The sequence below is a fragment of the Ranitomeya imitator genome, chromosome 2 (genome assembly GCF_032444005.1).
Source record: "Ranitomeya imitator isolate aRanImi1 chromosome 2, aRanImi1.pri, whole genome shotgun sequence".
Taxonomy (NCBI): domain Eukaryota; kingdom Metazoa; phylum Chordata; class Amphibia; order Anura; family Dendrobatidae; genus Ranitomeya; species Ranitomeya imitator.
This window is the reverse complement of record NC_091283.1, coordinates 75953772-75979835: the sequence shown is the minus strand read 5'-3', so window position 1 is coordinate 75979835 and position 26064 is coordinate 75953772. Positions and strand designations below refer to the sequence as shown.

The 26064-nt window shown below is 45.4% G+C and overlaps 1 protein-coding gene across 2 annotated transcripts in view; it reads left to right on the top strand.

Annotated features, from left to right (window-relative positions):
* The first annotated feature begins 4051 nt into the window (after positions 1 to 4051).
* Positions 4052 to 26064, top strand: part of MOSPD1 (motile sperm domain containing 1) — a 75366-nt gene continuing 53353 nt past the window's right edge. Inside the window, exon 1 of one of the 2 annotated variants that reach the window (XM_069746978.1) lies at positions 4052 to 4236. The gene's annotated coding sequence lies outside the window, so the exon portion shown is untranslated. The remainder of the gene's footprint in view (positions 4237 to 26064) is intronic. The other variant, XM_069746977.1, reaches the window with a different exon arrangement.

Here is a 26064-nt window from a genome sequence, read left to right as displayed (position 1 = left end):
TGGTTCCATTATTTTTTCAGCATGTGGTTCGTTTGCATGGTATTCCGGAGAATATTGTGTCTGATAGAGGTTCCCAGTTCGTTTCTAGGTTTTGGCGGTCCTTTTGTGCTAGAATGGGCATTGATTTGTCTTTTTCTTCAGCATACCATCCTCAGACAAATGGCCAAACGGAGCGAACTAATCAGACCTTGGAGACCTATTTGAGATGCTTCGTGTCTGCTGATCAGGATGATTGGGTGACCTTTTTGCCGTTGGCCGAGTTTGCCCTTAATAATCGGGCTAGTTCTGCTACCTTGGTTTCGCCTTTCTTTTGTAACTTTGGTTTTCATCCTCGTTTTTCTTCAGGGCAGCTTGAGCCTTCTGACTGTCCTGGTGTGGATTCCGTGGTGGACAGGTTGCAGCAAATTTGGACTCATGTGGTGGACAATTTGACATTGTCTCAGGAAAAGGCTCAGCGTTTTGCTAACCGTCGTCGGTGTGTTGGTCCCCGGCTTCGTGTTGGTGATTTGGTCTGGTTGTCTTCTCGTCATGTTCCTATGAAGGTTTCTTCCCCTAAGTTCAAGCCTCGCTTTATTGGGCCTTATAAGATTTCTGAAATTATCAATCCAGTGTCTTTTCGTTTGGCCCTTACAGCTTCCTTTTCCATTCATAATGTGTTCCATAGATCCTTGTTGCGGAGATATGTGGTACCTATGGTTCCCTCCGTTGATCCTCCTGCTCCGGTGTTGGTTGAGGGGGAATTGGAATATGTGGTGGAGAAGATTTTGGATTCTCGTTTTTCGAGGCGGAAGCTTCAGTATCTGGTCAAGTGGAAGGGTTATGGCCAGGAGGATAATTCTTGGGTTGTTGCCTCCAATATTCATGCTGCCGATTTGGTTCGTGCTTTCCATTTGGCTCGTCCTGATCGGCCTGGGAGCTCTGGTGAGGGTTCGGTGACCCCTCCTCAAGGGGGGAAGGGGGGAAGGGGGGGGGTACTGTTGTGAATTCCGTTCTGGAGCTCCCTCCTGTGGTTGCTAATGGTATTTTTGTGAGTTCTGCCCTTGGGCTCCCTCTGGTGGTTTCGAGTGGAACTACTGCTCCTTTAGGTAGCTGTAGCAGCTGCCTTCACTAATCACCTTGCCTGGGTTTGTTATTTAAACCTGCTCTGGGCTTTAGTCCATGCCTGCTGTCAATGTTCTTGGTTGGATCTCTCCTTGGAATTTTCATATGGCCAGTCCTTGTCTGCAATAGATAAGTTTTTGCTAGTTTTTGTTTGTCCATTTATTTTGACTCTATTGCTTTGCAAATATGTCTCTTTTTGTCCAGCTTGTCACTATGTCTTATTCAGGCTAGCTGGAAGCTCTGGGAAAGCAGATTTGCCCCTCCACACCGTGAGTCGGTGTGGAGTTCATTTTTGTAAACTCTGCGTGGATTTTGTAGTTTTTAATACTGACCGCACAGTATCCTTTGCTCTCTGTCTATCTAGTTTAGTATTGGCCTCCTTTGCTGAATTCTGATTTCATTTCTGAGTCCGTCATTTCCCTCTCCATTCACAGTCAATATTTGTGGGGGGCTGTCTTTCCTTTTGGGGGTTTTCTCTGAGGCAAGATAGCTTTCTATTTCCTTCTTTAGGGGTAGTTATTTCTTAGGCTGTGAAGAGGTGTCTAGGGAGAGTCAGGAACATCCCACGGCTATTTCTAGTGTTGTTGTTAGGCTTAGGGACTGCGGTCAGTAGAGATACCACCTTCTCAGAGCTCGCTCCATGTTACGTTTTAGCCACCAGGTCATATCAGTGTGGCCTCTTAACCACCAGGTCATAACAGTGGTGTAGAGAAGGTGCAGTGGTGTGATGTAGACTGCGCAGGAAGCTGGTGTGTGGTGTAGAGAAGGTGCAGTGGTGTGATGTAGACAGTGCAGGAAGCAGGTGTGTGGTGTAGAGAAGGTGCAGTGGTGTGATGTAGACAGTGCAGGAAGCAGGTGTGTGGTGTAGAGAAGGTGCAGTGGTGTGATGTAGACGGTGCAGTGCAGGAAGCAGGTGTGTGATGTAGAGAAGATGCAGTGGTGTGATGTAGACAGTGCAGGAAGCAGGTGTGTGGTGTAGAGAAGGTGCAGTGGTGTGATGTAGACAGTGCAGGAAGCAGGTGTGTGGTGTAGAGAAGGTGCAATGGTGTGATGTAGATGGTGCAGGAAGCAGGTGTGTGGTGTAGAGAAGGTGCAGTGGTGTGATGTAGATGGTGCAGTGCAGGAAGCAGGTGTGTGATGTAGAGAAGGTGCAGTGGTGTTATGGAGCCAGTGCAGGAAGCAGGTGTGTGGTGTAGAGAAGGTGCAGTGGTGTGATGGAGACAGTGCAGTGCAGGAAGCAGGTGTGTGATGTAGAGAAGGTGCAGTGGTGTGATGGAGACAGTGTAGGAAGCAGGTGTGTGATGTAGAGAAGGTGTAGTGGTGTGATGGAGACAGTGTAGGAAGCAGGTGTGTGGTGTAGAGAAGGAGCAGTGTTGTGATGGAGACAGTGCAGGAAGCAGGTGTGTGGTGTAGAGAAGGTGCAGTGGTGTGATATAGACTGTGCAGGAAGCAGGTGTGATGTAGAGAAGGTGCAGTGGTGTGATGTAGACTGTGCAGGAAGCAGGTGTGTGGTGTAGAGAAGGTGCAGTGATATGATGTAGACAGTGCAGTGCAGGAAGCAGGTGTGTGGTGTAGAGAAGGTGCAATGGTGTGATGTAGATGGTGCAGGAAGCAGGTGTGTGGTGTAGAGAAGGTGCAGTGGTGTGATGTAGATGGTGCAGTGCAGGAAGCAGGTGTGCGGTGTAGAGAAGGTGCAGTGATGTGATGTAGACAATGCAGGAAGCAGGTGTGCGGTGTAGAGAAGGTGCAGTGATGTGATGTAGACGGTGCAGGAAGCAGGTGTGATGTAGAGAAGGTGCAGTGCAGGAAGTAGGTGTGTGGTGTAGAGAAGGTGCAGTGGTGTGATGGAGACAGTGCAGGAAGCAGGTGTGTGATGTAGAGAAGGTGCAGTGGTGTGATATAGACTGTGCAGGAAGCAGGTGTGATGTAGAGAAGGTGCAGTGGTGTGATGTAGACTGTGCAGGAAGCAGGTGTGTGGTGTAGAGAAGGTGCAGTGATATGATGTAGACAGTGCAGTGCAGGAAGCAGGTGTGTGGTGTAGAGAAGGTGCAATGGTGTGATGTAGATGGTGCAGGAAGCAGGTGTGTGGTGTAGAGAAGGTGCAGTGGTGTGATGTAGATGGTGCAGTGCAGGAAGCAGGTGTGCGGTGTAGAGAAGGTGCAGTGATGTGATGTAGACAATGCAGGAAGCAGGTGTGCGGTGTAGAGAAGGTGCAGTGATGTGATGTAGACGGTGCAGGAAGCAGGTGTGATGTAGAGAAGGTGCAGTGCAGGAAGTAGGTGTGTGGTGTAGAGAAGGTGCAGTGGTGTGATGGAGACAGTGCAGGAAGCAGGTGTGTGATGTAGAGAAGGTGCAGTGGTGTGATATAGACTGTGCAGGAAGCAGGTGTGATGTAGAGAAGGTGCAGTGGTGTGATGTAGACTGTGCAGGAAGCAGGTGTGTGGTGTAGAGAAGGTGCAGTGATATGATGTAGACAGTGCAGTGCAGGAAGCAGGTGTGTGGTGTAGAGAAAGTGCAGTGGTGTGATGTAGACGGTGCAGGAAGCAGGTGTGCGGTGTAGAGAAGGTGCAGTGATGTGATATAGACAGTGCAGTGCAGGAAGCAGGTGTGCGGTGTAGAGAAGGTGCAGTGATGTGATGTAGACAATGCAGGAAGCAGGTGTGCGGTGTAGAGAAGGTGCAGTGATGTGATGTAGACGGTGCAGGAAGCAGGTGTGATGTAGAGAAGGTGCAGTGCAGGAAGTAGGTGTGTGGTGTAGAGAAGGTGCAGTGGTGTGATGGAGACAGTGCAGGAAGCAGGTGTGTGGTGTAGAGAAGGTGCAGTGGTGTGATGTAGATGTTGCACTGGTGTGATGGAGACAGTGCAGGAAGCAGTGGTGAGGATGATAGCTGGTGATGACGTAGAAGGTGCAGTGAGCACTGGTGAGCTGTGTGACGTCACGCCATGCGGCGGCTGCTCCCAGCCCCGGGGTGCGCTGCTGAGCCGAGAGCCGCACGCTCAGTGGCAGAGGCGGCAGCAGCCTCTCAGTATCCGCAGCAGGAGCGCTGACGTCACGGCTGTGCTCCGGGGCGGCACTGCCACTGCGGCCAGAGGCTGCTGACAAAGGGACGGAGAACAGCGGGACCCGGAGAGGAGGTAAAGAGAGAGGGGAACCGGGAGGAGGAGGGGGCGGGAAGTCACCAGGGGAGGGCGGAGGAAATACGTGACATCCGCACACACTGCCTCATCTGACCCCAATACACCGACCGTGTAAACAGTGTGAGACGGAGCCGGAGCGCGGTGTCCTCCGCCCGCTGTGTGTGTATGTGCCGTCCGCTGCACAGTGCGGTAATGGCAGCCGCAGCATTGTGTGCAGCATTGTGTGAGCAGGGGAAACGTGAGAACCGGGGTATTCACATAAACAGCGGTGCCGAACATAGCAGCGAGACGGGGGCGACACCGTGTACAGAGAGCAGCCACCGTGTACAGAGAGCAGCCACCGTGTACAGAGAGCAGCCACCGTGTACAGACAGCAGCCACCGTGTACAGACAGCAGCCACCGTGTACAGAGAGCAGCCACCGTGTATAGAGAGTAGCCACCGTGTACAGACAGCAGCCACCGTGTATAGAGCAGCCACCGTGTATAGAGAGCAGCCACCCTGTACAGACAGAAGACACCGTGTACAGACAGAAGACACCGCATACAGACAGCAGCCACCGTGTACAGAGAGCAGCCACCGTGTACAGACAGCAGCCACCGTGTATAGAGCAGCCACCGTGTATAGAGAGCAGCCACCCTGTACAGACAGAAGACACCGTGTACAGACAGAAGACACCGCATACAGACAGCGGTCACCGTGTACAGAGAGCAGCCACCGTGTACAGACAGTGTCATTCTATATAGACAGTAACCGTGTGCAGACTGCAGCCACCGTGTGCAGACAGCAGGGATAATACCGGGGAGTGATGGTGGACATAGTGTCACAATAGTATAATATAATTATAATATGAATAATAACAATACTGTATAGTGATAATAATGTAATCATAGTAATAATACCATATTGGGATAGTGATAATGGAAAAATATATAGTGACACTAGATGGTGGCCCGATTCTAACGCATCGGGTATTCTAGAATATGCATGTCCACGTAGTATACTGCCCAGTCACGTAATATATTGCCTATATTGCACAGCGACGGAGTATACAGCACAGAGCCACGTAGTATAGAGACTTAAAAAAAAAAAAAACAACATATACTCACCTTCCGAAGGGCTGTTGAAGTCCTGCTATACTCACCATCCGCCGCCTTTCCCGGTACTCGCCACGCTCCCCGGACTGCTCCATTGCAAGCGGCAGCTTCCGGTGCCAGGGCTGGTGTGAGCAGGACCTATGATGACGTCGCGGTCACATGACCGTGACGTCATGGCAGGTCCTTGTCGCACACCAGCCCTGGGACCGGAAGCTGCCGCTTGCAATGGAGCGGTCCGAGGAGCGGGAAAGGCGACGGATGGTGAGTATAGCAGGTTTTTTTTTTTTTTTTTATTTATTGGCAGCATCAATAGTAAATAGTTGGGGACACACAGGGTTAATAGCAGCGGTAACGGAGTGCGTTACACCGCGGGCCGTTACCGCTGCCATTAACCCTGTGTGAGCGATGAGTGGAGGGGATCATGGAGCGGCGCCGGGCAGTGAGTGCAGGGGAGTAGGGGAGGGACTAATCGGACTGGGGCCGTCGCTGATTGGTCGCGGCAGCCATGACAGGCAGCTGCTGAGACCAATCAGCGAATGAATAACCGTGACAGGACAGGCAGACAGACGGAAGTGACCCTTAGACAATTATGTATATAGATAATAATAGTATTATAATACCATATAGTAATAGTGATGTAATGTAATCATAATAATACCATATGATAGTAATAATAGTAATAATTCCATAATATTAATACCATATAGTAATAGTGATAACCATGCAATAATAGTTACAGTAATATAATAGTTAATAATAATAAAATAATAATACAATTTAGGTGTAATAGTAATACTGAAATAATGATATAATAATATAAATGTAATAGTAATGATTCTAATATTAATGTAATAATAAATAACAATAATCCATATTATAGTGATAATACAGTAATAATAAGAGTGTAATATTAGCAATAAAAATAATGCCATAATGTTAATAGTGGTAATATACAATTAATAATATTAATCAAATATAATACTAAAAAAAATCATTACCGTATATAATATTATACTATATAATATATACTATATAATATAATAATATTAAAAATCTCATAGTAATATTATTATAATTACCACACAAACAGTAATTGTAGTAATAATGGTAACAATAATGGTAATATAGTAAGAGTGATAAAATGTGTCAGCAGGACGGGCTCTAGTCACCAGTGTTACACCCAGTCTAACCAGTAAGAAGCTGAGCACTTGTGGAAAATAAAGGATAGGGCTTTACTAGAGAAAAAAATTCTGCAGGGTGAAGGCAGCAAGAAGAATTTTCCATGGGAATGTCCCGACATTACTGCTAATACTGGGCTATGGGTTGGCCATGGTGTGGCTTGTCTGCTCTGGTTCCTCCATGTCGGTGTCACATGCTGGAGAGCCGATAGGGGTAGAAATGATCACAAGACACTTCCATTTCCCCCGCGATGAATGATTCCGCACTGGCGAGGGCTGAGCCCAGGAGCCTCCTGTACACAGAGCACAGCCTCAGATTTGCACAGGACACACTGTTACCCAAATAGCTTCTTAGTTATTGTGTTACATAAGTTCCCGCAGGGGTGTAACTATAGTGGGTGCTGGGGTTGTAATTGCACCCAAGTCCTGGACCCTAGCGGGGCCCAAAAGGCTAAGGGGCTCATGTGAGAAAGACCAATACTATCAAAGACCTGTGATAGTTGGGGGCCCTGTTGGAGATTTAGCATTCTGGTCTACAAGCTTTAGGTTACATCTCATGCTGCTCAAGTGCCCCTGGCTAAGTATCCAGAATATAATGGGACAGGTTAATGCAATTGCCCTCAGAATTTAGTAAAGAATGTACAAATGACATAGCTAGGTCGACCAAAATGGAAGCAGCTCTCTGCTCTAAGGTGGCCGTTCTCCTTCAATAGTTGTCAGCCATACGCTCATTTGGCCAACAGATAGTCATCCCAACCTCCCCACGCACATGTACGCTCCGCGCTGCCAAGTGTGCATGTGTTCCCAATGTAGAGAGGGCGGTAAGCCACTGACCTCTGGCTGCTGCTTCTATCCCTTGAGAACACATGAACCTTTTTTTTCTCGGACATCTCTGGAACAAACATCAGCTGAACATCTAATACATGTCAGATGGCTGCCAGTCCCACCTACATAAGCGTTCGGCCAACATTAATTACAATGTGTCATGCCCGATCTGAGATTCACTGCATGGAAATATGCGCAATTGTACGAGGATTCACTCCATTGTAACCTTTTGCAAGTGCTGTCTACAGGATTAGGTGGGCCCTTAGTGAAGACTCCTCTTCACTATTGTCTTTTCCTCCTCGCCTTCCAAGACCTAAAGTTTTTTCATTTTTGGTTGATAGACCCATATCTGTTCTTGTTTTTTTAATTTACTTTTATGTGGTAGAAGCTGTAGCTTTTTAGTTTTTCTTATTTTATGTTCCATGAGATCTCTTTTTAATCATTTTTTTAGGTTCAGCAACAGTAATTTTGCCATTTAAATTTTTATTTAATCTTGGAGTTCAAAATGTGGGATAAATATTATATTTTATCAGTTTATACAGTAACATATGTAGTGATACATAATATGTTATTTTTTAATTTTATTTACCTTTTGGTAAATGATGGGAAAGTTTGTATTTTCTATAAAATAAATAAATAAATAAACATGGAGCTTATGGAGAACAACATTGGAAGTCAACTCAAGACAATTGCACAAGTGACCATCAAATGCGGCATATACCAAGGTGATGCACTGTCCCCATTGCTGTTCTGCGTAGGCTTGAACCTCCTCACTCAGATGATTACAGAGTCTGGCCATGGATATAAGTTCAAGAGTGGAAGCACCATCAGCCACCTCCTCTACATGGATGACATCAAGCTGTATGCGAAAAACAAACGAGACATCAACTCACTGATGCACCTGACATGGATCTACAGTGAAGACATCGGGATGTCTGTCCTTCGGACTGGAGAAGTGCGGCCTGTTGGTAATAAAGATAGGCAAGGTAGTCAAGACTGATGGAGTGGAATTACTAGCAGGGCACATAATAATAATAATAATAATAATAATAATTTTATTTATATAGCGCCAACATATTCCGCAGCGCTTTACAAATTATAGAGGGGACTTGTACAGACAATAGACATTACAGCATAACAGAAATCACAGTTCAAAACAGATACCAGGAGGAGTGAGGGCCCTGCTCGCAAGCTTACAAACTATGGGGAAAAGGGGAGACACGAGAGGTGGATGGTAACAATTGCTTTAGTTATTCGGACCAGCTATAGTGTAAGGCTCAGGTGTTCATGTAAAGCTGCATGAACCAGTTAACTGCCTAAGTATGTAGCAGTACAGACACAGAGGGCTAATACTGCATAAAGTGTATGAGAACATGATGCGAGGAACCTTTTTTTTTTTTTTTTTTATTATAAATAGGCCACACAGGGATCGTTAGGTTAATGCATTGAGGCGGTAGGCCAGTCTGAACAAATGAGTTTTTAGGGCACGCTTAAAACTGTGGGGATTGGGGATTAATCGTATTAACCTAGGTAGTGCATTCCAAAGAATCGGCGCAGCACGTGTAAAGTCTTGGAGACGGGAGTGGGAGGTTCTGATTATTGAGGATGCTAACCTGAGGTCATTAGCGGAGCGGAGGGCACGGGTAGGGTGGTAGACTGATACCAGGGAGGAGATGTAGGGTGGTGCTGAGCCATGGAGTGCTTTGTGGATGAGGGTAGTAGTTTTGTACTGGATTCTGGAGTGGATGGGTAGCCAGTGTAATGACTGGCACAGGGTAGAGGCATCGGTGTAACGGTTGGTGAGGAATATGACATAGCAGATGTACAGACATGCTACAAGTACATCTGCATCTCACAGGGATACGGTAACCATGATGAGGAGGCAAGGAAAGCAGCCACATCCAAATACCATCAAAGGGTAAGACCGGTCCAGAAGAGCCAGCTCAATGGGAAGAATAAAACCTATGCCCACAATACATATGCCCTGCCAGTTATCAGATACCGTGCTGGCCAAAAGAAGAGATGGAAGCTGCAGATGTGAAGACACGAAAGCTCCTCACAATGCATGGAGGTCTCCACCCCAAGTCTAGCACCCAAAGGTTGTATGCCAATAGAAAGGAGGATGGTCGACGCTTGATAAGCATCTAAGCCACCATCACGGATGAAACAAGGATTATCCAGGAATACATCAGGAAAATGGCACCAAAAGATGAGCTGCTGAGAGAAAGCCTAAGGCAGCAACAACAACAGATCTGGTAGGAAGAACAGGAATATGAAGCATCATGGCAAGACAAGCCGCTGCATAGGATGTACCATCGGCAGGTAATGCAAGTGGCTGACATGCAGAAATCCTACCAATGGCTGGAGAAAGCAGGACTCCCGAGACAGCACAGATGCACTAATCATAGCTGCACAAGAGCAAGCACCAAGTACCAGATCCATAGAAGCAGGAATCTACCACACAAGACAAGACCCATGGTGCAGACTATGCAAAGAAACCTCAGAAACCGTCCAACACATAGTGGCAGGATGCATAATGCAAGCAGGAACAGTGTATAACGAATGCCACAACCAAGTAGAAAGGACAACAAAGACCACCCCCAATGAGGGTGAGAAGGAAGTTTATATATGTTAGGTGTCGAGTTCCCGCCGCTGCACAAGGGGAATCTCGAACCATGTCCTCTGCGGTCTCCCATTCCTCCCCGGCCGTAGAGGAGCCTGTTCAGCAGAGACATCGGTCCCAGCGTATTGCTCAAGCTGATGCTGTGCCTCTGGTTACTGCTGCTGTTCCAGGTCCGGCTATTATAACCAGCATTAGTCAGCGGCGAGCAGACGTTCCAGGGACTAAGTCCTGCTTTTTCCCTACTGAGCATGCCCGTGGGACGACCTCTCATTGGAGGTCGGAGGTCACACGCTCAGGTCCTGAAGCGGCCCTGATTGGACCACTGGGAGGGTCTTGGAAGGCCACAACTATAAAAGGTTCACATGACCGCTCGGCCATGCGCTATAAACTGAATTCGTGCGTGTGTGGATGTGATTTTGATATCTGGTGAAAGCTCCTAATCTTTCCCCTCCCTAGGGTTCTTGTATGTGGTTTGGGTGTTGGAGCGGACTAGCGTCAGTTTGTGCCATCCTGCACAAGGCATGATCATACTGCATCAATTCAGCAGTGTGCGCCAGTGCGGCGCTATGCGCATCTAGAGCGCTTTCCGGTCCCTAGCTAGGGCGGTTAGTGGCGTCCGTCAGAGCGGCGCTGTGTGCACTCAGTGTGCTAAATCTTTATTAATTAGTTTCTCCCTGGCACCGCAGTTGCAGCGCCAATCGATAGTGGGTCTAGAAGGACTCTAACCCCGTGTCCTTGGGGCAGAGTCCTGTGACCAAACACTAGCATAAACTCTGCGGTATTGCGGCCCTGTGAAGCAACAGGGTTTGTCTCCGTATATACTGGGTGAAGTTAACCCATGAGTGTTCTCTTTATACCGCCATATACTGTCCACCATTACCGAGCAGCAGGTGTCATCTCTGCACGGTGGACCCCGGGCGGCGAATGCACCTTATATCTTCCATTATATTGGCGCGTTCCGCCAGCCCTAACAATATATAAATATTACCAGATGTCTGTATATATATTTTAATACTTTTTCCTGGGCCTTCTGGAGAGCTTGAACTAGAGATCTCTTGACCATTTGTGCGATGCACTGCGATACTGTAATATTGCAGTATATTCTACAACTATCTCCTGTGGAGCCCATTCACAGAATGGTCTTCCTAGATGTACAAACATGGCGGACAGGGGGGAATTCAGTGGACCATTGGCTACAAGGACAATGCACCACCCAATTGGGGGAAGCAGATCAGGATCAGAAGGGACATTTTCCCCCTAATGCCAACCTGAAAGGGTATGTGCACATGTAGTTTTGAGCTCTGCGGATTTTTCCGCAGCGAATTTGAGAAAGGCACTGCGTTTTACCTACAGTTTTACTGCGGATTTACCGCTGATTTTGTGTGGATTCCACCTGCAGTTCTACACCTGCAGATTCCTATTATAGAGCAGGTGTAAACCGCTGCGGAATCCACACAAAGAATTGACATGCTGCAGAATGTAACCCGCAGCGTTTTCCATATGTTTACATTGTACTGTAAACGCATGGAAAGCTGCTGCGGACCCGCAGCTGCAGATCTGCTGTGGATCCGCAGCAAAATCCGCAACGTGTGCACACAGCCTTAAATGATAGCAGCATCTAAGAGGTTAAACTGCTGCCATCTAAGATAGCTCCAGTCGCAGCAGTTAGACTTGGGTGCCAGCTGTATAATACAGCCGGCACCTGCACACTGTGAAGCAGGCCCAGCTCCTGAGCCCGTCCCATACATACAGTGCATAATGTGAATGTTGTAAATTGAAGCCCAGGCAGAGTGGGCCACATATTGCATTACATCTCATGGGCTATGTCCGTGATTTTGAGCGTGCAGCATTCACCTTTAATAGCCTGGAAGCCAGTATGAAGAGACTCACAAGCCTTTTCCCCATAGATACTGTACATAGTCTCCGACATTGTTATTATAGACAGGAAGCATCCTCTCAGTGATAAATGTAAGGCAGGGTGAGTGCAGGAAATGTCTAATGTTATCATTTTATCTAGATAGGTTTTCTCTAGGGCTGTATGCTGCCTACGTGCAGATTAAACATTTCACATTTGTCTGGGGAAGAAGCAATTTTTTATGCAACATCGGAAATCAAGCTACATGATTTTTCCCAACAAAACCCATCATCAGAATACAGGCTGCTCTTTTATGGCAGTCTGTATTCTGCTGATGGTGCATAAGCTATAAAAACCATGCCATTGCACCTTTCGTTTTTACTCCTCCTGGTCTAATTTGGTCCCAGTGGGACACTGTACTGTCCTGACTTTCTGGGGATAACCTAAGCCAGGACCCCTTTTTCCACGCTACCTCATCCTGCGACTACTTTATGGCGATATTTGGAGCCCACGGTATGATTTGTTTCCGTTTTTATTGGCTCGTCTCTATAGTCCATAATCTCCTTCCATTCTTCAGATCAGGTCTCTGGATCAGATTTCTGGCCCGATGCCCAATTTTTGTATTAATAATGTTCTTTCCGTATATTACTTCTTGGTTATCTTTAATTAAATACATAATTTTCATAGACGAGGTGAATATGATATAGGACACTCATTTGGAAAGGAACAGTTAATACATAATAATTAGTCTGCAATTTTTTTTTCATGAAGTTTCATGAACAAACGCATTAAGTGTTCATATACTTTGTATTAGTGGTCCTATGCTAATATTGTGTCTGGCATCTCGGGACATCCAGTGCATCCACCATGAAGAGACAGTACATACTTGTCCTAGGTGGGCTGATGGTGGAGGCAGTGACAGACTGTAGGGGCAAGATTAGTGTAGGACATACAGTGGGGAAAATAAGTATTTGATACACTGACGATTTTGCATGTTTTCCCAGCTACAAAGAACAGAATAGAGAGGTCTGTCATTTTTTATCATAGGTACACTTCACTTGTGAGAGACAGAATCTTACCAACAATCCAGAAAATCGCATTGTATGATTTTTACATAATTAATTTGCATTATATTGCATAAAATAAGTATTTGATACAATATAAAAAATAGAACTTAATATTTGGTACAGAAACCTTTGTATTAATTACAGAGGTGATAAGTTTCCTGTACTTCTTGAGCATGTTTGCTAGGCTACTCCAGGGCCTTGAAATGCTTCTTACGGAGCCATTCCTTAGTTGCCCTGGCTGTGTGTTTCGGGTCATTATCATGCTCAGCCACGACCCATCTTCAATACTCTTACTGCAGAAAAGAGGTTCTTGGCCAAAATTTTGCAATATGTTACTCTTTCCTCCCTTCAGTGCAGTAATCCTGTCCCCTTTGTAGAAAAGCACCCACAAAGTATGATGATTCTCCCACCATGCTTCACAGTTGGGACAGTGTTCTTGGGTTTGTACTCATCCTTCTTCCACCAAACACGGTGAGTGGAGTTCTATTTTGGTCTCATCTGACCACACGACCTTCTCCCAAGCCTCCTCTGGATCATTCAGATGGTCATTGGAGAAATTCAAATGGGCCTGGACATGTGCTGGACTGAGCAAGGGACCTTGCGTGCCCTGCAGGATTTTAATCCACGATGGCATAGTGTGTTACTAACCGTTATGTTTGCGGCTGTGGTCCCAGCAATCTTCAGGTCATTGACCAGATCATCCCATTTAGTTCTGGGCTGATTCCTGATCTTTCTCAGAATCATCCTTACCCCACAAGGCTGTTTAACAAAAATTAAAGCTGCACTGTGATTTGTTGCTATGGGCAATAATGAACTTTATAACAGGTTCCCATGGTTTTGGAAAACACCATTCTGCTTAAAAAAATAAAAATTTTGGTACGTTTCCGCTGCTTCTCCCAGTGTCTTTGCTCTGATCTTATGTTGGCAGCTCTGCAGTCAGTGCGCTAAGCAGCATTGCCTGAGAAGATGGGGCGAGCCGCGGAGCTCACTGATCGGCTGCAGCGCTTTCAACACTGCAGACAATATCAGGTGCCACTGTAAGACAGATATCTATACAGATACTAGATATCAAAATATGGGTATATATCAATTTGTATTCTGTAGCTAAGGCTATGCTCACATGTCCAGTGATCATCCATTAGGCAGCAATCTGCAGCATCAATCCTTTGACAAAAAAAGTTGTGCAGACGCAATTTTTTTGTCTGGTCATAAAAAAAGCGGAGTTCAGCTGGATCCGTTTTTTTCAAATTGAAGTTTATGGAAAAAATCCTTTAACTCCTTTCTGACATCAGACGTACTATCCCGTCGAGGTGACCTGGGCCCGTATGACCATTGACAGGGTAGTACATCATATGCCGTCATATGCGGTCAGCTGACATACAGCACTATGTACCAGGAGCTGTCACGGACTGCTCCTGGCACTTTAACCCCCGGAACACTGAGATTAAACAAGATCGCAGCGTTCCGGTGGCATAGGGACCCATGGCACAGGGAGGGAGCTCCCTGCGGGCTTCCCCGAGACACTCAGGACAACGCGATGTGATCGCGTTGTTCCGAGGGTCTCCTTCGGTCTTCTCCCTGCAGGCTCTGCAAAGTGTCAGATTAGCGATCTGACACTATATAGTGATGTCCCACCCTGGGACAATGTAATAAAAATATATATTACACTCTGAAAATATTTTTTTTTTAATCCTAAATAAAGAAAAAAAAAAAAAAAGTGTTCCAATAAATACATTTCTTTATGTAAATTAAAAAAGTAAAAGTACACATATTTAGTATCACCGCGTCCGTAATGACCCGACCTATAAAACTGTCCCACTAGTTAACCCCTTCAGTGAACACCATAAAAAAAGGGCAAAAACAATGCTTTATCATCATACCACTGAACAAAAAGTGGAATAACACGCAATCAAAAAGACAGATATAAATAAACATGGCACCGCTGAAAACGACATCTTGTCCCACAGGAAAGAAGGCGCCATACAGTGCCATCAGCAAAAGAATAAAAAAGTTATAGCCCTCAGAATAAAGCGATGCAAAAACAATATAATATATACATATATATATATATATAATATATATGTAGAAAATCGCCAAAACATAAAAAATTATATAAATGAGGTGTCGCTGTAATCGTACTGACCCGAAGAATAAAACTGCCTTATCAATTTTACCAAACGCCCACCGGTATAAACGCCCCCCCATCAAAAAAAAAAAAAATTCATGAAATGCTGCCTAACAAAAATCAGAATAAAAAGCGATCAAAAAAGGTCATGTGCCTGAAAATGGTACCAATAAAAAAGTCAACTCGTCCTGCAAAAAAACAAGACCTCACATGACTCTGTGGACCAAAATATTGAAAAATTATAGCTCTCAAAATGTGGAGACGCAAAAACTTTTTTGCAATAAAAAGTGTCTTTTAGTGTGTGACAGCTGCCAAACATAAAAACCCGCTATAAATAGTAAATCAAACCCCCCTTTATCACCGCCTTAGTTAGGGAAAAATAATAAAAAAAAATAAAAAAAAATGTATTTATTTATTTATTTAAAAAAAATATATTTATTAGGGTTGGAGTTATAATTGGGGGGTTTCCACTGTTTAGGCACATCAGGGGCTCTGCAAACGCAACATGACTTCTGATCTCAATTCCATCCAATTCTGCGTTGAAAAAGTAAAACAGTGCTCCTTCCCTTCTGAGCTCTGCCGTGCGCCCAAACGGTGGTTTCTCCCCCACATATGGGGTATCGGCGTACTCAGGACAAATTGCACGACAACTTTGGGATCCAATTTCCCCTGGTACCCTTGGGAAAATACAAAACTGGAGGCAAAAAAATAATTTTTGTGGAGAAAAAAAAGATTTTTTTATTTTCACGGCTCTGCGTTATAAACTTTAGTGAAACACTTGGGAGTTCAAAGTGCCCACCACACATCTAGATAAGTTCCTTAGGGGGTCTACTTTCCAAAATGGTGTCACTTGTGGGGGGTTTCCACTGTTTAGGCACATTCGGGGCTCTCCAAACGTGACATGGCGTCCTCTCTCAATTCCAGCCAATTGTGCATTGAAAAGTCAAATGGCGCTCATTCCCTTGTGAAATTTTCTAAATTTTTGCCAAATTTCCGTTTTTTTTTTTTCACTAATAAACGCAAGTAATAGCAAAGAAATTTTTCCACTATCATGAAGTACAATATGTCCCCAGAAAACAATGTCAGAATCACTGGGATCCGTTGAAGCGTTCCAGAGTTATAACCTCAAAGGAACAGTGGTCAGAATTGTAAAAATTGGCCCGGTCATTAAGGTGCAAACCACCCTTGGGGGTAAAGGGGTTAAGCCGATTTCTAAAAGGGACTTTAGAAGTTGTAATTAGGATGCTCCATATTAATGTTTCCAATGTCTTACAGTGCAAAGGTGCTGGAGACAACAAGAAATGTCCCATTGTATCACAACCATTAGGGGGTGAAGAAACTCCAAGTCTCTGGGTACTTTAAATGCAGGGTGGGAACATAGAATAATTAGCATGTCGTTATCCTTTGTAATCACATTGTAGGGAAAGATCAGGTAGGTGAATACAGTTCTTTGTTCACAAGTTGAGACATAGTGTTTCCAAATTGATGGGGGTAGTGGATAACTTGCCTCCCACATGGGGTATAAAGGATTGAGAGAGCCTGAAGGAAGGTTGGCATTAGGTCTCAGAGGAACGTCCAGGAGGCACCACGTCAAAGTTTCCTCTCTGGTAATTATGAAATGATGTCTGTAATACTGTAATCCTTTACTTTTTGGGATTTGGTTATCTGTTTTCCCAATTTTATACTTTACCTTTGGTTGGGATATACGGTATATAGTTTCTTTTATACTTTTTTATTGGTGTGCTTTCTTTGCTGACCGCCCCCTAGAATCTACTTAGGGATATTGTTGTTGTGTGGCGTTCTTATCTTTTATTTAATAATAATATTTCTTCATGTATTTATTGTTCGCTATCCTTGTCATTTGATATGGAGATTGTTTGCCATAATGGTATTTCTTTACACCAGGAGCAGCGGAGGGGACTCAGTGCTTGACACAGCGAGGATGATTAAAGTACAGTTTGTAATTTTTTTTTTTAAGACAAACTGCGGCTGGGGACGGGTTTTCTGGAACTGGAAAATTGCTTTAAAGGGTTTTTCGCTTTTAAAAATTGGTATACAAATGATAGAATGCTTGTAAAATAACAAAATCATTTAGATCTCGCTCTCCCTGAGTCCAGCGCCGCTGCTTCTGTCTTGTGTTTTTTGCTGCAGAGACGACATCACGTCAACAGTGTACATCACCGCTGCAGCCAGTCGCCGATCTCAACGGCTTTCCTTATCAGAGTTCAGCGATTGGCTGCAGCGGTGACTGTGGTGCTGCCAATTTCTTTTACAGGAATCTTTGAGTTGTGGAAATTGGTACAAATTTATATAGCATACATTTTTGCTAGAATAGGCCATCATTGAGTGATTGCTGGGGGTCTGACCTCTCAGTCCTCCTATGGTCCTGGAAATGGAGTGCCAGAATACTGCTCCAATATCAATATGCCATCACTTATTATTTTTGCATTTTATGCTAGTTACCCACATGCACACTTGGCTGAACTGAGAGAGCAATTGTATGAGGGATAGTGAGGGGGGGGGGGAAAATCGAGAGAAATAGCATCTGCTCCAATTAATTTTAATTTATTTTATTAATATTATGTATTTATTATTATTTTATAATGATATGTCATATTTGCGTGTAGCTGTGGGCCCCCAGAGTCAGTGTTATTAGTGGACCCCTGACGTCCCAGTCTGACACTGACCACATAGGTGAGTCTACATTGTAACGATTAAAACTGCGGTAGCGTTTATTGTCTTATGAACTATTATGGCCATCTTCATTCACAGCCACAACCCAGGGCTCATCCACTTCTGCGGTAATGTATCCCGTACACGCTCATGTTTATGTGATAAGTCATTTGCAATGATGCTTCAGACATTACACATCTCCAGGCAGCGGCTGACTCTGGAGGATAAGAATGTCACGTGTGAAGCATCCGCGCATACCTTGTGATAATGAATGTCATCATGGACAGTCACATTCCCTTGTATAGCATCTGTGTTATGGTTCACTCGCATAGTGTGATATCACCAAATGTAACAACAACCGATTCATAGGGGAACCAGAACCCAAAATGGGGGACGGTTCATCCATACAGATTGGATTAAACATTACTGTATAGAAGATTAACAGTCTGCTGGCATTACACATTAGATCAAAGTCGGTCAAGCCTGCCATGCTTGTGATTGGGCAACTTTCTATAGTGTATGGGACTAAAGAAGGATCCGGGAATGTTGGATCTGTTCCCACTGGAGTCATCCTACTGGTGGGATGGTCTGGCCAAGCTTATTTTTTTCTCCTCTCCTTACTATAGCAAAGCTCCAGTTTCATGGAGAGTTGTTAGTCAATCCAAACAACATATAGCTAATGTGAGTTAGGGTACCGTCACACAGTGGCACTTTGATCGCTAGGACGGCACGATCCGTGACGTTCCAGCGATATCCTTACGATCTCGCTGTGTCTGACACGCTACTGCGATCAGGGACCCCGCTGAGAATCGTACGTCGTAGCAGATCATTTGAAACTTTATTTTGTCGCTGGATCTCCCGCTGACATCGCTGAATCGGCGTGTGTGACGCCGATTCAGCGATGTCTTCACTGGTAACCATGGTAAACATCGGGTTACTAAGCGCAGGGCCGCGCTTAGTAACCCGATATTTACCCTGGTTACCAGTGTAAATGTAAAAAAAAAAAAAAACACTACATACTTACCTTCCCGGTGTCTGGTCATGTCCCTCGCCTTCAGCTTCCCGCACTGACTGGTGAGCGCCGGCCAGCCGTAAAGTACAGCGGTGACGTCACCGCTCTGCTTTCCGGCTGTCCGGCGCTCACTGTCAGTGCAGAGAAGCACAGCGACCAATGGGACGCAACAGGAATGTAAGTATGTAGTGTTTGTTTTTTTTTACGTTTACGCTGGTAACCAGGGTAAACATCGGGTTACTAAGCGCGGCCCTGCGCTTAGTAACCCGATGTTTACCCTGGTTACCAGGGGACTTCGGGATCGTTGGTCGCTGGAGAGCTGTCTGTGTGACAGCTCTCCAGCGACCACACAGCGACGCTGCAGCGATCGACATCGTTGTCGTATCGCTGCAGCGTCGTTTTAGTGTGACGGTACCCTTACATGCGGGGTTTCCAGGCTCCTGAGAAACTTCTGCAGTCACTCAGATTTCCAAATCATGACAGTGTGCGTGCGGTCAGGATTCCCCTCTATTTCCAGCGCGAGTGAGTGGTCTACAAGTGTACTAATTATATCCTTGCAATCATGGCAACTCCATTCTCATCCGCTTGTCTCAGTACTCTATTGAGAGGAGTGGATGAGAATCTAGTCAGGCATTGTTGACCACAAATATGCAAAACGCATGTAAATGCCCACTCACGCTGTAAATAGAGTGGAATCCTGACAGCCTGCACATTGCACACTGTCAGGGTGAGTGCAGAAATCTATCTTGAGCCCAGAAAACCCTTTTAATGTATTTTATTGCACTTAATATTTATAGAATTCTAATAATTGGTGTATATACAGTAAATATGAGAGATGTTGCTGGGCAGTTCTGGCAGCTTTCATGTTGCTTAAGGCAGGGCGACCTGTTTGGAAACCATGCAGAGTGCTGCTGACCTAACAGGCCATTCAGGTAAGGTCGCTGGCAACGTCTGTTATCTGGCTGCCGGCCTGCAGGGTAAATGTCATGGAATGTGAGATCTCTCACTCTTTACAAACTGCTTTTTGATCCCATTTACACCTTATTAATAAGAAGCTCGGCGGTGAGCGCCACACATTGAATGGGGCTGTGCAGTGCAGCACCGAACAGTGTCTGACCAGCACTGGAGCTAATGTCAGCTCATTGATGGTGGTACCGACTGTCGGACCCCAATTGACATGATACTGATGAAGATCTAATCCCAAGGGTAGGTCAAAAATATCTTGTGGCCGGACCAGCCTATCAGGAGGAAACCTGTCATGAGATTGATGCTGCGTGAACTATGGACAGCACGATTCATACAATGACTGCGTTATCGCAGCCATGTATATTCTACGCTGAAATGATACAGTATTTAACAAAAACCTATAGTCTGAAGATAACTAGTCCAAGACTCAGGTTGGCGGGTTCTGTCCTCCTCTGTCCTAGACTGACTGATGTCTGTATAGTCTGAGACCTGTTGGTCTTGGGGTGGGTCACAAGGAGAAGCCACCCAGGTCCAGTCATCGTACATACATCATTCCCTACTGGCTTTTTGAAGTATGTTCACTCCGGGTTTGTGCGGCCCAAATTTGCCAACATATTTCATTTATTATAAGATTTATCGGTGGTGATTGTTCATCTGTCAGCATTCGACGCTTGTCTGAGGCCAGATTCACACATAATATGGGCACAACCCTTGTCTAATGACACAAACTAGCCGCATCATACATGTGATTAGACCCGCGGTCAGGCCAGAACTTGTGGCTGTAATACAAAAGCAAAAGTGTACTTTTATTACATTGTGTAAAACTGGTGTTAGGCCTCATTCAGACTTCTGGCTTTCATGTACAGGTTTTAGCCATGTGTCATCACAAACAGAACACGTCTCATTTAGATCCAAATTGCAGATCAAAATCACCCATTCAAACCAATGGGTCGTATGAAGAAAAGACAATGCTCGGTTGCCATCTTTGTGACATTCCAGCGCTGTCCTTATTGACTGTTTAATGGGTCGGAGAACTTTGGAAAAAATTTTTTCTCTCTTTGATCACAAGAAAAATGGATGTCATACTGATGGTAAAAATGAACAAACGTGCCAAAAACAGATGAAAATCTGATGAAAAAATAGTCTGTTTATTAAAAAAAAGAAAGTCTGAATGAGGCCTAAGGGCTCTTTTACATGAAGAACAGTCCATGTATTTTCAGTATAAAGGATCCATTTTTGGTCAAGTTTTAGAATCCTTATTACATCTGTTTATCTCAAAATAAAAAAAATTTTCATCCTACCCATTAAACGGTAAAGTATGGACAACACACAGATGACATCCGTGTGCTCTTTGTCTTTTCTCAAAGGGCCATTGACTTGCATTGACAAATTTGACCTGCAGATCAAAGTAGGATGTTTTTTTTCTTTTTTTTGTTTGCACAAAATTGGTCCACAAAAAAAGTACATGTTAAAAGGCCCCATCATTGTAATGGAACCATAATCTATCCATATACACTGCTCAAAAAAATAAATGGAACACTTAAACAACAGAATATAACTCCAAGTAAATTAAACTTCTGTGAAATCAAACTGTCCACTTAGAACAGATAGAATTTTTTGGCAATTATCAAGACATACTCAATAATGGAGTGGTTCTGCAGGTGGGGACCACAGACCACATCTCAGTACCAATGCTTTCTGGCTGATAGTTTGATCACTTTTGAATGTTGGTTGTGCTTTCACACTCGTGGTAGCATGAGATAGACTCTACAACCCACACAAGTGGCTCAGGTAGTGCAGCTCATCTAGGATGGCACATCAATGTGAGCTGTGGCAAGAAGGTTTGCTGTGTCTGTCAGCGTAGTGTCCAGAGGCTGGAGGTGCTACCAGTAGACAGGCCAGTACCCAGGAGACATGGAGGGGGCCATAGAAGGGCAACAACCCAGCAGCAGGACTGCTATCTCAGCCTTTGTGCAAGGAGTAACAGGAGGAGCACTGCCAGAGCCCTGCAAAATAACCTCCAGCAGGCCACAAATGTGCATGTGTTTGCACAAACGGTTAGAAACTGACTCCATGAGGATGGTCTGAGTGCCCGACGTCCACAGATGGGGGTTGTGCTCACAGCCCAACACCGTGCAGGAAGATTGGCATTTGCCACAGATCACTAGGATTGGCAAATTCGCCACTGGCGCCCTGTGCTCTTCACAGATGAAAGCAGGTTCACACTGAGCACATGTGACAGACGTGACAGAGTCTGGAGACGCCGTGGAGAACGATCTGCTACCTGCAAAATCCTTCAGCATGACCGGTTTGGCAGTGGGTCAGTAATGGTGTGGGGTGGAATTTCTTTGGAGGGCCGCACAGCTCTCCATGTGCTTGCCAGAGGTAGCCTGACTGCCATTAGTGTTGTGAATTCTGTTGTCGGGCTCCCTCCTGTGGTCATGAATGGTACTTCGGCTGGTTCTGTCCATGGACTTCCTCTGGTGGGTGTTTCTGAGTTTCACAGGTGACGAGGTTAATTCGTTAGCTGCTGCTCTATTTAACTCCACTTAGATCTTTGCTCCATGCCACCTGTCAATGTTCCAGTATTGGTCTGTTCTCTCCTGGATCGTTCTGGTGACCTGTCTTCCCATCAGAAGCTAAGTTCCAGCTTGTATTTCTTTGGTTTGCTATTTTTCTGTCCAGCTTGCTTTTTAATTTGTTGTCTTGCTTGCTGGAAGCTCTGGGACGCAGAGGGAGCGCCTCCGCACCGTGAGTCGGTGCGGAGGGTCTTTTTGCGCCCTCTGTGTGGTCTTTTTGTAGGTTTTTGTGCTGACCGCAAAGTAACCTTTCCTATCCTCGGTCTGTTCAGTAAGTCGGGCCTCACTTTGCTAAATCTATTTCATCTCTGTGTTTGTATTTTCATCTTTACTCACAGTCATTATATGTGGGGGGCTGCCTTTTCCTTTGGGGAATTTCTCTGAGGCAAGGTAGGCTTTATTTTTCTATCTTCAGGGCTAGCTAGTTCCTTAGGCTGTGCCGAGTTGCATAGGGAGCGTTAGGCGCAATCCACGGCTATTTCTAGTGTGTTTGATAGGATTAGGGATTGCGGTCAGCAGAGTTCCCACGTCCCAGAGCTCGTCCTTATTATCAGTAACTATCAGGTCATTCCGTGTGCTCTTAACCACCAGGTCCATTATTGTCCTGACCACCAGGTCATAACACATTAGGTACCGAGATGAGATCCTCAGACCCCATGTGAGACCATATGCTGGTGTGTTTGGCCCTGGGTTGCTCCTAATGAATGACAATGACAGACCTTATGTGGCTGAAGTGTGTCAGCAGTTCCTGCAAGATGAAGGCATTGAAGCTATGGACTGGCTCGCCCGTTCCCCAGACCTGAATCCAATTGAACACATCTGGGACATCATGTCTCGCACCATCCACCAACGTCACGTTGCACCACAGACTGTCTAGGAGATGGCGGATGCTCTAGTCCAGGTCTGGGAGGAGATCCCTCAGGAGACCCTCCGCTGCCTCATCAGGAGCATGCCCAGGCGTTGTAGGGAGATCATACAGGCACATGGAGGCCACACACACTACTGAGCATCATTTCCTTGTTTTGAGGCATTTCCACTGAAGTTGGATCAGCCTGTAACTTCATTTTCCACTTTGATTTTGAGCATCATTCCAACTCTAGACCTCAGTGGGCTATTAGTTGTGATTTACGTTGATAACTTTTAGGTTTTGTTGTTCTCAACATATTCCACTATGTAATGAATAAAGATTTACAACTGGAATATTTGATTCAGTGATATCTAGGATGTGGGATTTTAGTGTTCCCTTTATTTTTTTGAGAAGTGTAGATATCAGATCACAAACCAATAACCTCAGCACTCAGGCTGCTTTCACACTGTGTCCTTTGGAGGTACATGTCGGCGAATTTGATGATGTTTATTGACAGCAGGTGCCACTGTATAGCCATACAATGACATCTATTGGCCAAAAGCACTCTTGTGCATAAAACGCTTTCCACGCACTATTCAGATTTTTCTTGGATGGTTCAGCGTGTAATATGATGGTTGAGTCCATGCAACTGAAAAACAGGGACCTGATGTATACCAGCCTGACAGAGGTGTGCTGTATGGCTTCTGTATGGTAAACCATTGATTTACAGGTGATTCTCACAAAATTGGAATATCATCGAAAAGTTACTTTACCGTATTTTTCGAATTATAAAATAATCCGGATTATAAGACGCACCCCAAATTTTGAGGAGAAAAATAGGATTTTTTTTTAATAAAATGGTGGTGCTTCTTATAATTCATGCGTCTTATTGCTTATCGGGGGTGGTGGCTGCGATGAAGCGGGGTCCCAGGGTCGATGCTGGAAGAGGCAAGAGTGGAGCGTTGCTGCAGGCTGGGATGAGGGAGTGTTCGGATGTGCGACGCACCACTGCGGGTGTCCAGTGCTGCGGGTGGTTTCTGGTGCTGCATTGGGTGTCTCCAGTGCTGCTGCAGGTGGTGTCCGATGGTGCGGCTGTGGCTCTGCCGACATTTTGTGAAAGCCCAGAGCCCCCGCATTTCCATGGTTTCCTATGCTTTGGACTCCGGGAAAATGGCTGCCGGGGGCAGCGCATGTGCAGATGGAGATCTTGGCACCAAGATCTCGGGAGATGAGATCTCAGTGGTATTTCAGTTCTTAAATACAAAAAGTGAAACTCGTATATTATATATAGTCATTACAAACAGAGTGATCTATTTCAAGTGTTTATTTCTGTTAATGTTGATGATTATGGCTTACAGCCAATGAAAACCCAAAGGTCATTATCTCAGTAAATTACAAAAATTAACAAAAAACACCTGCAAAGGCTCCCTATGAGTTTAAAAAGTCCCCTTAGTCTGTTTCAGTAGGCTCCACAATCATGGGGAAGACTGCTGACTTGACAGATGTCCAGAAGGCAGTCATTGACACACTCCACAAGGAGGCTAAGCCACACAAGGTCATTGCTAAAGAAGCTGGCTGTTCACAGAGTGCTGTATCCAAGCATATTAATGGAAAGTTGAGTTGAAGGAAAAAGTGTGGTAGAAAAAGGTGCACAAGCAACCAGGATAACCGCAGCCTTGAAAGGATTGTTAAGAAAATGCCATTCAAAAATTTGGGGGAGATTCACTAGGAGTGGACTGCTGCTGGAGTCATTGCTTCAAGAGCCACCACACACAGACATATTTAGACAATGGGCTACAAGTGTCGCATTCCTTGTGCCAAGCCACTCATGACCAATAGATAAAGGCCCCTTCACATTAAGCGACGCTGCAGCGATACCGACAACGATCCGGATCGCTGTAGCGTCGCTGTTTGGTCGCTGGAGAGCTGTCACACAGACAGCTCTCCAGCGACCAACGATGCCGTAACCAGGGTAAACATCGGGTAACTAAGCGCAGGGCCGCGCTTAGTAACCCGATGTTTACCCTGGTTAACATCTTAAAAGTAAAAAAAACAAACAGTACATACTTACCTAACGCTGTCTGTCCCCGGCGCTCTACTTCTCTGCACTCCTCCTGTACTGTCTGTGTGAGCACAGCGGCCGGAAAGCAGAGCGGTGACGTCACCGCTCTGCTTTCCGGCTGACCGACGCTCACAGCCAGTGCAGGAGGAGTGCAGAGCACAGCGCCGGGGACAGACAGCGGTAGGTAAGTATGTAGTGTTTGTTTTTTTACTTTTAGGATGGTAACCAGGGTAAACATCGGGTTACTAAGCGCGGCCCTGCGCTTAGTAACCCAATGTTTACCCTGGTTACCAGTGAAGACATCGCTGGATCGGTGTCACACACGCCGATCCAGTGACGAAATAAAGTTCTGGACTTTCTTCAGCGACCAACGATCTCCCAGCAGGGGTCTGATCGTTGGTCGCTGTCACACATAACGATTTCATTAACGATATCGTTGCTACGTCACAAAATGCAACGATATCGTTAACAATATCGTTATGTGTGAAGGTACCTTAAGGCCAGAAGTGTCTTACCTGGGCCAGGGAGAAAAAGAACTGTACTGTTTCTCAGTGGTCCAAGGTGCTGTTTTCAGAAGAAAGTAAACTTTGCATTTCATTTGGAAATCAAGGTCCTACAGTCTGGAGGAAGAGTGGAGAGGCCACAATCCAAGCTGCTGGAGGTCTAATGTGAAGTTTCCACAATCAGTGATGGTTTGGGGAGCCATGTCATCTGCTAGTGTAGGTCCACTGTGTTTTATCAAGACCAAAGTCAGCGCAGCAGTCTACCAGGAAATTTCAGAGCACTTCATGCTTCCCTCTGCCGACAAGCTTTTTGGAGATGGAAATTTCATTTTCCAGCAGGACTTGGCACCTGTCCATGCAGCCAAAATACTTATGATTTAGTTACTAACACAGTCAATGTATGTACAATATTTG